Raw genomic sequence first — 14,928 nt, forward strand, 5'->3', positions numbered from 1 at the left:
TAGGGACTATCCAAATAACACAAAAAAGACGTATAAGATCTAACGCACTGCATCAGGGAGCAGTCGATAGAACAGTTGTATTTCTAAGGAGGCACAAGCTTTCGCTTTCACAGCCGACGAAACTATTTCTCTCCAAGGCCTTGTGGACTCATCGATACCCGCTTTATGGAACTAGAGGCAATTAGAAATGCGGATCATTTGTAAAGAAATCATAAAGAAGATTATAAAAAGCATACTACTGAGCGTAATAAATAGATAGATGAAAGGACCTCCGCACAATATGGATACAAAAACTTGATATGGACGTGCTTACATCCAAAGAAAGGTGATTAGCTTATCCGTAGCCACATTCAGCCATATATACGACCGTGCACATTCAGAACAGGGCCGGATGTATGTGGAATTTGTGTTACTAAGCTCACATAAAGCACCAGAGCATTCCATTTCGGGAGGATTTGGTCGGACCAATATGCTTCGCTCTCTCCGCTGTGATAGGCTGCGTCCTATACGAAGCGAGGAAGAGAAAATGGCTTTCTTTCGGGTCTGAGTCATTCGCCTGTCTGGTCTCAAATGTAGGAGCACTATTCGAAAGCCGTTTTAAAGTCCAAGGTTTAAGAGCAGCCGAGTAATACTGCGGAACTTGCAGACTGAAAAAAACAAACAAACAACAACCTTAAAGTCAAAAGAATAAGGTTGGATTGCTGGAGGCAGTGAAGTAGATGCCATGAGCTTTTTTTTTTTTTTTTTTTTTGCGCAAATACTCATGGCTGAACCACTTCCTAAGCATAATTTCCATTCTTTATTATATGTTGGTTTAGTTTTTGATGACTCGTTGCAGCAAATGAGTTTTAATTTTTTGTAGTTCTTATAGATATATGCACGTAAGTATCTGCGAATGAGACACACGTAGTACGAAAGTAAACATCATTTCTGGGCCATCATATGATATATAGCAATACCGAAAACGTACGCCTTTTTGGCTCTGTTTAGCTAGAATGAGGAGGACAATAAAAGGTTTACATTATATCGGAGTCTTTTGTTATATTTTTCCTCTCATTCATCTCCAATTCTCATTAAGCAATTCCTGAGAGCTGAAAGCGTAAATAACGGCAGATTTCCTTTCGTGGAATCCATGTCTCGCCCCTCGACATTCGCCTTTGTCCTCCTCACAACACCACCACCGCTCAAGCCGTGCTCGTGGCGACAAGATTGAGGCGCGCCCGAAATTTATCTCTGAACGTATCGGGAGCAACCCGCTTAATATATATGAGAGCGCCTGCGTTTTCTCATTAGAATGTTTTTGTGAATCTTTCCTTACCAAGAATTTTGCCTATAATCTCCTTGGAACGTCGCCTTTAACACTTTCCCAAAAACCTTCTGATGCATGCGGTGCGTATTACAAGTTATAGGGAACGATTTTTCCATATTGTAGCGAGCCATTCAAATCTTAATTTTTCCCTTGTTACACCACTGGCATGCCACGTTATCGCCATGACTGTGGCACACACATCAATTCTCTAATCTTTCTTTGTCCACGTTCGTTGTCGCAAGACGCAGCTTTATTTTCTTTGTCGTGCAAGATGCACCGAGATGTACCTCAAAGATTCCGACCACCAGCATCTGTTTTTATAATGTTCCAGATTTTCGGCTTATCTAGGTGAGTCTTCGCCGCCTTTAAATTGAGCGTTGACAGGCGCGACGCGCTTTCGTAGATCGATGACCGCCGAGCACTATTACTGCTATCTCCGCCGCCGATTGTTTAGTCCTTTCGCGGGCGCAATTCAGCTCAATAAAGAGTTAATTTGGGTGCAACTCCATTGTCCTCAATTTTCGCCAACGGCATTGTCACCACTACAGGACATTTGGGGGAGGTCTTTTGGCAGCAGCGGGGTCACGCTGGCAACTCGCCGTCACCGCTGCTCTGAACTTTTGCAGTTTACTTGCTTCGGCGCTTGTACTCGCCTGATGACGTCTGTGGACGCGCAACAACGATAAGGAAGCCTTCACCTACTTCGATAGCAGAGCATGGACGATGCCCACCTCATCCTGTACCTGGTGACGTCACTATCATCTGTTCCATGGCGGAATTCCTGCCTATAAAAGGACCAACGGAGACCTTCACCAGCAACTTTTGGCAGCAGCGGAATCACGCTGGAAACTCGCCGTAACCGCTGCTCTAAACTTTTGCAGGTTAGGCTTGTCTATCTAGTTTCATTGCTGACCACTAGCAATCCCCGCTGCTGCCAAATAATTTTGTTCTGTTAACACGAATGAAGATAGCTTGCAATGCTTGGTATGTGTTCCAGATGTTGATGATAATGCCAGCCTGAAATGTAATGAATGCCATTTTGTGTACCACACGGGAAAATGTTCCGGGGTTCCAGACATCTAGTTCCTCTCAATGAGAGAAACAACAAAACAATTATGGCAAAGTCAAACATGCCGCGTGGGTAAAGCCTGTGGCGGATCCAAAGACAAGCCCAAGTCAGACTCTTCGGGAAGTAATGTGCCTGAGATGGATAATGGTGAAGCGTACGGCATTGCCGTCATTTTGGCAGGTATTCAGTCGAAGCTTTCTGAACTCTTTGGACTGAAAAACACTGTAGAAAACATTGAACCGGCTGTGCAGCTTATGTCTGAAAAATACGACAAGGTCTTTTCCGAAATGACACGGCATGAAACCAAGATTAAAGGACTGAAAAGAAGGATGCAGGCCCTTGAACTTCGGGAGGAGTCTCAGCTGAACACTGTTAGGGAATTACTAAACAACCTGGAATGGAGGAGCCGTGAACAAAATTTAGAGTTCCATGGCATTCGTAAATCAGATGATGACGACTTAGTTGTAAAGGTAAATGAATTTGCTAAAACACTCAAAGTTCCTGTTTTGTGCTATGACGACATTCTCGCCATTCATCGCCTTCCAGCTAAAACTGGAAAGACACCAGGTAATACTGTTCGGTTTTCAAAGCAACAAACAAGAGATCAGTGGTTTCAGAAGAGAGACGACCTAACGAATTCGACATCTTCCACCTATATTCAAGAAACCCTCACCAAGATGTCAAATGATCTGCTTTTCGAGGCGAAAAAATGAAGAGTGCTGCATTCTAACTTAAATTGACTTTAGCGACACAGATGACTGTTGCCAAACATTTCAATTCAATTTTAGGCATGCCTGACTGCAATGTGACTACCCGTTTGTTAAGTTATTTTTGTGTTTTTCCGGAAAACGGCAGTTATTACTAAATTTTCCTTTTTTTATCATGCTTCTTAGTGTCATTAACGTTTCTGTACCATCACTTTGAGAGCAGTTACGTATACATGGGTCGAATTTTCTTTTTTTTTCTTTTCTTTGTGCCTGTGCATCGTACTTCCTCCGTTATGTTTGTTATCATTAGAAAGTGTGTCTGATATCTTATTTCCACACATTTTTGTGCTGTTTATTAGGTTGTGGCTGAGTATTCTAGGAACAGCAGGGGGGAGTTACTAGTTGAGCTTGCAGAGCGCAATAACCTACGAAACATGAAAACCTTCTTCAGCAAAAGGAAGAACCGGAAATGGACATGGAAAACTCCTAACGGGGAGACTAAAAACGAAATCGACTTCGTAATGTATCCAACCCCCGCCATTATGCAAGATGTAGAGGTAATCGGGAAAGTGCGATGCTGTGACCACAGGATGGTGAGGTCCCGAATTAGCATAAATCTGAAGAAGGAACGCAACACATTAGTAAGAAAGAAACCCATCAACGAATTAGCGGTGAGGGGGAGGGCAGAAGAGTTCAGGATCTCGCTACAAAATAGGTATTCAGCTCTAACCGAGGATGGCGACATTACCCTAGAAGCAAGGAACAATAATTTCAGAGATATCATTACTGAGTGCGCGGTAGAAGTAGGCGGTAGGATAGTTAGAGAGGATACCGGTAAGCTGTCTAAGGAGACGAAAGATTTGATTAAGAAACGCCAGAGTATGAAGGCGTCCAATCCAACAGACCAGATCGAATTGGCCGAGATATCAAAGCTAATCAATAAGCGTAAGGTGGCCGATATAAGGAAGTATAACATCGAGAACATTGAGCATGCTGTAAAGAACGGGGGAAGCCTTAAAGCAGTAAAGAAGAAATTGGGCATAGGCAAAAACCAGATCTACGCGATAAGAGACAAGGCGGGCCACGTCATCACGAATACGGACAAGATAGTCAAAGTAGCCGAGGAATTATATACAGATCTCTACAGTAGCCAAAGTAGTCAGGACCGTAATGAGATTGGCAGTAGGGAAAAACAGTCAGACTTCCACCAGTGACGAAGGACGAGGTTAAGAAAGCACTAGAAACTATGAAAAGAGGGACATCAGCTGGAGAGGATCAGATAACTACAGATTTGTTGAAGGACGGGGGGGGGGGGGGGGGATATCGGGCTAGAAAAACTGGCCACCCTGTATACGCAGTGCCTGGTGTCATCGACAGTACCGGAACCATGGAAGAATGCAAACATTATCCTCATTCATAAGAAAGGGGGCTCTAAGGGACCTTAAAAATTACAGACCAATCAGCTTACTGTCTGTTACGTACAAGGTAATCGCTATACAGATCTACAAGGCAATCGCTAATAGAATCAGGACAACCTTAGACTGCAATCAAGCAAAGGATCAAGCAGGGTTTCGGAAACGGTACTCTACTATCGATCATATCCATACCATCAATCAGGTGATAAAATGCTTGGAATATAACCAGCCGTTATACATAGCATTCATTGATTACGAGAAAGCATTTGACTCAGTTCAAACCTCGGTGGTGATGCAGGCATTGCAAAATCAGGAGGTAGACGAGCCGTACGTGAAAGTGCTGTAAGATATATATAGTGGCTGCACAGCAACCATAGTTCTGCATAAAGAAAGTAACAAAATTCCCATAAAGAAAGGTATTAGGCAAGGAGACACAACCTCCCCAGTACTATTCACAGCTTGTTTAGAGGGAGTATTCAGAGACTTGGAATGGGAGCAGTTAGGGATAAGGGTAGATGGAGAATACCTTAGTAATCTGCGATTTGCTGATGACATTGCCTTGCTAAGCAACTTTGGGGATGAACTGCAAATAATGATTGATGGCCTAGACAGGAAAAGTAGAAAGGTAGGCTTGAAAATCAATATGCAGAAGACTAAGGTAATGTTCAACAGCCTCGGGAAGGAACAGCAGTTTACATTAGGTAGCGAAGCACTGGAAGTAGTAGGCGAATATGTCTACTTAGGACAGGTAGTAACCGCAGACCCGGGCCATGAAAAGGAAATAACAAGAAGAATAAGATTGGGATGGAGCGCATTTGGCAAGCACTCGCAGATTATGACTAGCAGCTTACCGGTATCGCTCAAGAGGAAAGTATACAACAGTTGAATCTTGCCTGTACTCACCTATGGGGCTGAAACCTGGAGGCTAACCAAGAGAGTTCTACTTAAGTTGAGGACAACCTAGACGGCTATGGAACGAAAAATGGTAGGGGTAACATTAAGAGATAGGAAGCGTGCAGAGTGGGTCAGAGAAATAACTCAAGTTACCGACATTCGAGTGGAAATTAAGAAGAAGAAATGGACATGGGCAGGACATGTAGTGCAAAGAGAGGATATCCGATGGTCGCTAAGGGTAACAAACTGAATTCCAAGGGAAGGAAAGCGTAGCAGGGGGCGGCAGAAAGTTAGGTGGGTGGATGAGATTACGAAGTTCGCAGGGGTCAAGTGGATGCAGCTAGCACAGAACCGGGTTAAGCGGAGAAATATAGATGAGGCCTTCAACCTGCAGTGGGTATAGTCAGGCTGCTGGTGCTGCTGCTGCTGCTGCTGATGATGATGATGATGATTTTGTACAGCGTGACACGCTGCTGCTTGTAGGGGACGAGGTCCAGTCAAGCTGCGAAAAGCAGCTTTTTGGTTCATCTCCACCTTGTTCAATGGAAATAAATATTTATCGTAACTTAAATATGATCTTATCTCGCTAACGTTTATATTCCTGGCGCCTCCTGTAAGCCGGGACAACAGCCATGTTCGTGCCGCCCCCGAAAACCGGCCCAAAGCCCACCGAGCTAGCCGCCGTCTGCAAGGGCTCCAAACCTGCACAAGGGTTACTACTGACTCCCACCTGAACCCGGAAGGAGGATAGCAGGTTGTGATTCAACAAACCGATAACCCCCCCCCCCCCCCCCCCCACTTTTAACGACACCTTGAGACGACGTCCAGACCACTGGCTCGATCAGTACGGACGAGTGGCTGCATGTACCAAATTTGAAGAGGCACTGAAGCTTCAGAACGTCTTCATTGCACTGGATGGGGCAGCTCGTACTTGGTACGGGAATGAATCTTCTTTCACTAAATGGGAACACTTCAAGAAGGAGATGTGAAGGAGATGGAGAGAAGGAGTCTTTTTTTACTTGTTTCGTGAGAAACCGGACGCAAACAGTGGCCGATTTCGAAAGAGAAGAATCATAAATAGAACAACAACCCTCTCCAAGTGCTCTCTATAAACAATTCTGACCCTGTAGCTAACAAGCGCAGATAACTTCTGTGAGATTATCCGTGAGCTTGTCCGAGAAGAGCGGCGTTCACGGATGTCATCAGCGAGAAAATCCAGCAATCATTAGGCGTTCCTCAAGGATGGTTCCGAAAGCTCCAACGCAGGAGGCAACAGCGAGGAACACGTTGATGCATTACGCCTTCCTACACCCCGAAACGACTATCGAAGCCCCTATAGTCGCGAACGCCGCCACTTGGCCCCCTCCCGCGGAGTCTCCGAACGATCAAGTCTCATAAATTGTAACGCGTAGAGAACTGAGACAAACCGCCCACTATGCTTTCAATGCGATGAGGCCGGCTGCATTCTACGCCACTGCTCATAGAGACGCTTCCGCCTGCGCGGCTTCGCTGTCGACGCCCCACGACACCATCCTCTGCCCCACGCGGGGCAGATTACGCTTTCTCAAGCCGCCTATCACGCTCTGCATCGCCGTATCGCTGACTATTTGCGTCGCCGGGCCGCAACTACGAGCATTGAAACTATCCTACTTCCCGTAGGGGAAACGAAAAAAAGCAACTTTTAGAGGGGATGTTGTTTCAAAGGGACAAAGCGGAGATCCTCTGCCACCGACTCTCTTTATAAAGAAGATCTCGATGATTACGCACCCAGACTTCAAAGTGCAACCACTGCCCACCGACACCACAACGGCGTGTCCTAACTGCTGCTTCGGTACATGACGTAGTCAAGATTAACGACGGTAGCGAATGTGCAATACGAGGACACGTACCGTCGCGCGGTTACCGCCTTAGTGGACACCAGAGCCGACTATTCTATCATCAGTGGAGCGTTCCCCGCAAACCTCAACGAGGTGTTGATAGCTTGGGATGCGCTGGTGGTAGTCTTATTACAGTATTACAATATCTTATTACATCATATCTGCTACGATGACATCAGCGCATCACATCGCTCAAAACATTGTGGGTGAAAACTTGACCGTGCCGTTCCAATCAAGCGTTGTCGCCTACGCAGCCAACAAAGACATCGCAACATCAAAGGCATCGTCAAAGGAAACACGCAGTTGCTTTTGGAACGAGGGACCGGTATCGTGGTATATCACCCATTACTTTGGAAGACTGGCGTAGGTGCTGATGATGAACTTTACCGAAGAATCCTGTTACCTTAACACGGGCACGACAATCACTTTCCTCATTCAGCTAGCGGACATCCGAGACATTTTCGCTCTTTCCTACAAACCCGTAGAAGACCGACCTGATCAAGGCCAGCATCCCACTTTCGACATCAACCCAGCCCCTCATCGCACCAGACGCAACTGGATACACACCCTTCTTGAAATCTACATCGATTGTTTTTCATCAGCAATGAAAGTGCGTCAAATTTTGTTCGCCAAACATCGCAGTATTACTGATCAGCGCATTCGACTTCTTCATCAAAGCCTCTGACGTGCATCCCAACGAGAACGCCAGACTACCCAGGTTCAAGTAGAGGAAACGCTTTGCGATGACGTCATCCAGCAATTGAAAAGCCCTGAGCGGCATGAGTCGTTCTAGGGAAGATGAATGATAGCACAGTTTGCTTCTGCGGCGATTATCGCGGCTTGAGCCGAATAACGAATAAGGATCACTTCCCTCTCGCATCGTCGACAGACTGGACCTGCTCTGATATGCAAGCTAATTCTCATCGATTGATTTGAAGGGCCGCGACTGGCAAACTGAGGTCGACTAAACAGATCACAAGAAGACCGTGTCCATCACACCAAATGGCCTTTTTGAGGTCGAGGGTGTGCCCTCTGATATGTGCTCAGCACCATCCACGTTCCAACGAGTAATGAATACGGTACTGGCGCACTTGAAGATGCGGATTTTTCTGGTTCATTTACACGACGTCGTTGTTCTCTCTGCGAACTTTGAGGACTACCTGAAAAGGCTCCGGAGAGTGCTTGACAAAGTAAAGCCATTAGGGCTAACTTTGAAAGCAGCGAAGTTCAAATTCGCCTGCGAGTACTATTGTTCCTTGGCCACATCGTAAGAAATGATGGTATTCACCCAGATCCGCCGATAACAGCTGGGAACGGGTAGTTTCCGCAGGCTGATGACTAGAAAATTGTGCGCCAATTCCTTGGCTGTGTGCGTACTAGCGGTGATTTGTGAGGAACTTCTTGCGCTTCGCTGAACATTTGACGCAGCATACAAATGCTGGCGTACCTTTCAAATTGGCCCCGCCGTTGCGGTGCAGTATTAGGGCGCTCGACTGATGTCCCAAGAGTGCGAGGTCAAATTCTGGCCGTGGCGGCCGCTTTTCAATGAAGGTGAAAGGAAAGAGGGCAGTGTACGGTGTGATATCAGCGCTCCTTAAAGCCCTCCACTACGGCGCTCTCATAGCTTCAATCGCTTTGCAATGCTAAACCACATAAACCAACCAACCATTTAAATGGGAAGCGCCGCAAGCATAATCGCTCCAAGAACTTCAGTGCCATTTACAGCCGCCTCCTGTCCCAGGCCATTTATATGAAAACGCCGAGACTGAAATTCACACCGACGCAAGCCGTGTGGGCTGAGGCGTCATTTTTGTTCAGAATAGTGCCGGACAGGAGGATGTTATTGCGTACGCTAGCAGGTGCCTTTAAAAAGCCTAAGGCAATTATTAGACGACCGAGGAGTGCCTCGCAATCATCTCGGCCACTTCGAAGTTCCGTCCATACCTATATGGTCGGTCACTCAAGGTGTAAGCTATCACAACGGGCTCTGCTGGATGTTCAATTAGAAAGTCTATCTTCCTGCCCAGGCAGCCTTTCTATAAGGAGCTTACGTCTTCAAGAGTTTGACATATTCGTAGTCTACAAGTCTGACCGTAACTGTTCTGACTCAGAGTGCTTATCTGGAGCCCCCTGAACCTCCCCCGAAAGGAGACAACGACGCCTGCTTAGGACCGGTATACATCCGCAGCAGCGCTGGGACAATCAATTGAGGGATCTAGCAGGATACCTAGAAGGCAAGACCGTTTCTCATCTTACTGTGTTCAGGCGTCAGTGGTCGTCTTTTGCGTTACACAACAGCGCACTTGTGGAAAATTTCTCACCCTACAGGACAACATAGCTCCTAATCGTGCATAAGTAACTCCGAAAGCAAATTTCGCATGCTTACCACGACGAGCCCACGCAGGACATCTCAGGATGGCACTCAAGTTACATTGACTTCAAGAGAAGTATTGCAGGGCGCTACTGTCTGCACACGTTGCACGTTACGAACTTAGAAATCTAGCGAACAGAGACTGTTTCCTATATACGTAGCGTAGCTAATCCTGTATATTACGCCGTAAGTAAAAATCAAATTGGTATTCCTCGGAGACCTGGTATTTTTATGCTTTCTCTATAAAATTGTTGCAGAGGCTAAGAGTAGTTGGCCAAAACTCATTCATTGTTTACTCCTGGTATCTGGGGAATCATCGCAAATCAATAATCGTGATGACCAATTTGCCGGCTTATCTATATAAATGACTACCATAAATGTTCTTATTTAGCCAGTGTCTTGCGGGCCACTGAAGTTGAAGTTGTAGCTTAATTTAAGAGTTACTCTCCTTGTTTGTTTAGGCATGTTTCACTTCCAGTCGGTATAGCCAATTAACTGCGAATCTTGTCGGTCTATTTGCCATTTTTGTAATTTCACCGGGAGTAATCGTTTTCAAAAGCGACAGCACTCTAGGGCTCTCAAGATATGGGAGCTACATACAAACCATACCCGCACCCCCTTCAAACCAAACTGAACCATACAAACTCAATTACATACAATGTGTGTTGTCTGCTCCCTGCTTCACCTCAGCTAGTCCATAGGAAAAAGAAACGTAGGTGTCAGTTCATACTGCACTGCGACCAGTATGCTAAAAAACAAATAAGCCAAAGACACTGAGTGCTCTTTCAGAATACACTCCTGAGACACTGTTTTGCCATTTATTCTGACATATGTGATGGGTTCACAAGACATAGGCTCTGAAATTCGGGCTTTCGCACAATTGATTGTTATTCTAAGTGGGGATTGTTCATGCTCTAGCAGTTATCGAGAAGTTTCAGTTCACACTTAATAAATATACTGGAATTCGCTATTGTGCCGTTAGCGCCTGTGAGGTCAACATTACATGACATGTTTGTCAGTGAGAACGAACTTTCATGGCCTGAACAAAACTGCGTCGCTCCACTCTCAAGATTTTCACTCTTATTTGACGTAGCTACAAAACAGCAGCTCTTCCACACGGGCAGGTTTGGAGTAAAGAAATAATAAAGCAGAAAGTTTAGGACACATGTAGATTAAGGACGATGGCAAGAAGGATGCTACTGGCAGCAATAGAGTAGCCGAGTTTCTTACGCAGTCCAGACAGGAAAGTAGGTCATTCTATTTTAGAAAAGTAGTTGTCGCTCTGTGATTTGATCCACAAGCGACAAAACGTTCCGGTCTTTTGAAGTGCCTGGAAATCGAAACGGGACATTACAGAATTCTCGATCAGAAATTCCGTGCGGTGCAGCAAAAAAACGGAAAAAATAAATTTACAAATTCGTGACTTCTCAGACTCTCTCGATCTTGTTTCCATTTTAAATACTGTTGGGCACTGGAGAAATGTCTAGACTGCAGGCTGGACTTTTGAAGTTAAGCTAATACCATCGGGTACTGAAATAGTTGTAAATACATAAAAAAACTTTGAAAATAAATAACGTCATGAAATGAGCGAATATGTCCTCATCCATATTCGGAGTGCAGCAGCCGACCTGCGCAAAGAGTACTCTGGTACATTGTTGCGACTTTATAGGGACAAAACAGAATTCTATATTTGGAAACATTTCAGTTGCTCTTTGTTTAAGCTCGCAGCTTGACGGTGTTCCACTCCACGCATTATCTATGCTTTTTGTTTGGCCATCAAATGTGTCCCGAACTAAGCCCGTCTCATGTGCTTCTCAGTGAAATAAACCATTCTGCTAACCTCCATCCCAGTAATACCAAACACCCAACGCGTGTCGGTCGCTCTGACATTATTATGATGTTTTACCTAGAGTGTAATAAATAGTAAAGCGATAACGTTAAACACTCTGTGTTGAAGAAAACCCGGCATTGTGCCACATTTTGCGTTGTAGGCGATGTGAGTAAAACATCGGGATCATGTATTTGGCAGGTGATAGTAGGCAGATGACAAGGCCGGAAGTTCAAGTTCAAGTGACGTCACACTGTTCGGAAGTTCAAGTGACGTCACAAGTCTGTCACGTGGCAAAGCTGCCAACTCGGAGAACTTCTTCGCGTTCGAAATTTAATGCATCAGGCGGCTTGGATCATGAATCAGACACGCTATAAGTAGGCTAAAGCTCGGTTTTATAAATATGTCGGGTGGGCTTACACCAAATTTCGTAGCTTATGGCTGTGTGTTAAAATTGCGAGTGAAATAATAGACATAAATTTGAGAGATTTATTGCTAAGCAAATCGCGAACTTGACCTACAGTCTCGAGGATACGAAAATGATGCCACAGACCGCAGACACTGTTGCGTGATACCCTCAAAGCAAGAGCTTAATTCTCAAATTATTTGTATGTGCTCCAATGAAGCCAAAATCTGCACTGCGGGACCGCGTATTTGAATTGTACAAGAAAACACGGGATATCAAAAATGCAGTGGCCAAATAGACTGTTATACGGTTAACGCTATTTGGGCTAGAAAAAAAAGCGCGTTGCAGCGTACTCAATAGAGCTTAATTTTTACCTCAAAGCTGTGAAATATACGCTCGATGCGATATTTTGAGGCGGACTGTACGGACCGCATAGCATGCGAATATTATTTGCGGCCCAGAGGGCAAAAAGTTAATAAAGATGATAAAAATAACAAACATACTTTTTCATTTCTGTTTTAAGGCACAATAATTTATGGTGCCATTCAATGCCTTCATCACTGAAGGTAAATTCAGTTGATGAAATTTCCTATATGACAGTAGCGTTAGGAGTATTGAACACAAAAAGTATGGTCTGACACACTAAATTGTCTGCAAGGAAGTGCGCAGTGTCAGAGTGGCATTGCTGTGATGTGGATTGCCTTCGAAGTCGCACAACCGTTTTCTCTTTTGTACACGCAGATTACGACTTCGCTAATTGCCCGCCATTTTAAGCATGTTCGGCGTTGAAAAGTCCAGTTGAGGAGTTACGAAAAACATCTATTTACCATTGTTTGCTGTCAAGCTCAGCGCCAAACCTAATATTTTAAACCTTGGCCTGGTATGCCTACAGTTTAATAAATAATTCATGTTCCCTAAGGCCTGAGTGAAGTAATTTCAGCAGATAATTCTAACAAAATCGTTTTCCAAATATACCTTCCACCATCAATATAGCCCGTCACACACTGCAATCAATATGCACCCAGTGTTCTGAAGAGTCCTGCTCACCTTTCAGAAATCTACATTAAACATTGTGGGGTTTTAAGCATGGCTTGAGGCTAGCAATATAGCGAAAGTTATGAGTGTTGCAGCAAATTTTTCTGTGAACACCTGGATTAAATGTGCCGTCGCGCCGTCACAACGTTCGAACCAACCTTCTGTCCTAGCAACTCGATATTGTCGTTCACCTTTACCAACTACCGAGTTATCTGTCTTCTTTCTTCTTCTTCTTCTTTCTTCTTCTTCTTCTTTCTTCTTCTTCTTCTTTCTTCGTCTTCCTCTTCTCCTTTTCTCTTCTTTTCTCTTCTTCTTTTTCGTCGTCTTATCCTTCTTTTTTCTTGTCTTTCTTCCTTTTTTCGTCTTTCTCGTTGCCCTCTTCGTTTTCTTCTTCTTATCCTTCTTCTAAGCTACCCATTGCGTATGTGTATTTCCCATCAAAAGTGATGAATGTTTCAACACACTCCTTCTCATCGATGTCTGTGTACGTTAAAGAACCGCAGGTGGTCGAAAATTCCGGAGTCCTCCACTACGGCGTCTCTCATAGCATTAGTCGCTTTGGGACGTTAAACACCACAACACAACACATAACAACGGTGAAGGTATCAGCGCTTCAAATGAAAATCTGTATTTTCACTACTGATGACGGCTTCGAAAAGAAAGGGCATCGATAATTCTTACCAATAACAACTTTAACGAGAATTCTCTGCGTGTAGTTCAAACACGCACTAAAATTTAGGACATGTACGCGTAAGCGAGAAAGATGAAATGAAAACCAAAAATCGTCAAAGCTCAAACTAAAACCAGAGTCTGCAAACATTTTGCGTTATCAGCAGTAATCATGGGAGCGCCTGGTCTCCCATTTACATAAAAATGCTGCCACCGCGCTTTCCCGCAGGTGGAATGTGAGAAGGCGGATGTCGGATGAAGCTTCTCAAGACTCGGCTGGATGGAGAAATACGAACGCTTGGAGTGCTGAAGTTTTGTGCGCGCGTCTGCTTGGGAGTCAGTTTCGCAAGCACGATTATGATAAAAAAGTGTGTGTGTGTGTGTTGGGGGGGGGGGGGGGGAGAGGTGGGGGGGGGGGGTGCGTGCATTCTGAGGAGGAAGGGCTGGCTGAAAACACACTCACAGCAGCCTGAGGCGGCGTAAGCTTGAATTAAAATTCGCGTTTCATCTCGGTGGCTAAAACCGAGATGAAGAGCTTGAAAGAGGCTTTTTAAACTGGAGGTCGAGGTTATGGTTTGTTTATCAATCAATCCCTGTCTAAGGTTCTGAACATAGACACGCACAGGGTATTCAATAACAGACATTATAATATTGTGTCTGTTACGCTGATACATGAATGATAGCTAAGATAACTGAATTGAAGTGCCTTCATTGAGTGGCATTTGCCATTTCAATGCAGGAAAACGTATTCTGGCTGTCCGGGCCCGCCAATGTCCTGGTATCTTATGATCAACCGCTCATTCACAGCTGCTTTGGCCCACTAGACTCACAGAGAATCAACGTTTCTTGGACAACAGCCTATATAAGGGGCACTTAAATTTACATAAATTATAACGGCACAGAAATAGTGTTCAGAAAGTGCTTGCGAAATGCTTGCATCGTGTATATGAAGAGGTTGTTTTCTTTTTATAAGGTGCGCACATTAGCAAAACAGTTTTTTGTACCTTTAAAGCAAAAGAAAATGGGATAGATGAATTTAAATTGGGAATGGGAGGAACCCAGGTACCGGAAAATCTGGAGTATAATGCTGAGTCCGACCATATTGGTACTCCTCCCACAATACGTTTTGTCTTGATTTTGAGGAAACTGGAGGGTGAGGTTCTAGGTAGGCTTGACATCGTTAAGAAAAAAGGTTATTCCTCACTGATCCGCGTCAAGTGACGTCATGTTTAATGGAACTAGCAGTCTCAAACTTCCAGCCTACTACAAAAACAACGGCCGCAACTAATTATTAAAGATTTGTTTTATGAAGAAGCATTACTTGCTTTTTGACAAATCCATCTGACTT

This window comes from Amblyomma maculatum, chromosome 1, assembly GCF_055883805.1.
Source record: "Amblyomma maculatum isolate TAMU_Amacu chromosome 1, ASM5588380v1, whole genome shotgun sequence".
Lineage (NCBI taxonomy): Eukaryota > Metazoa > Arthropoda > Arachnida > Ixodida > Ixodidae > Amblyomma > Amblyomma maculatum.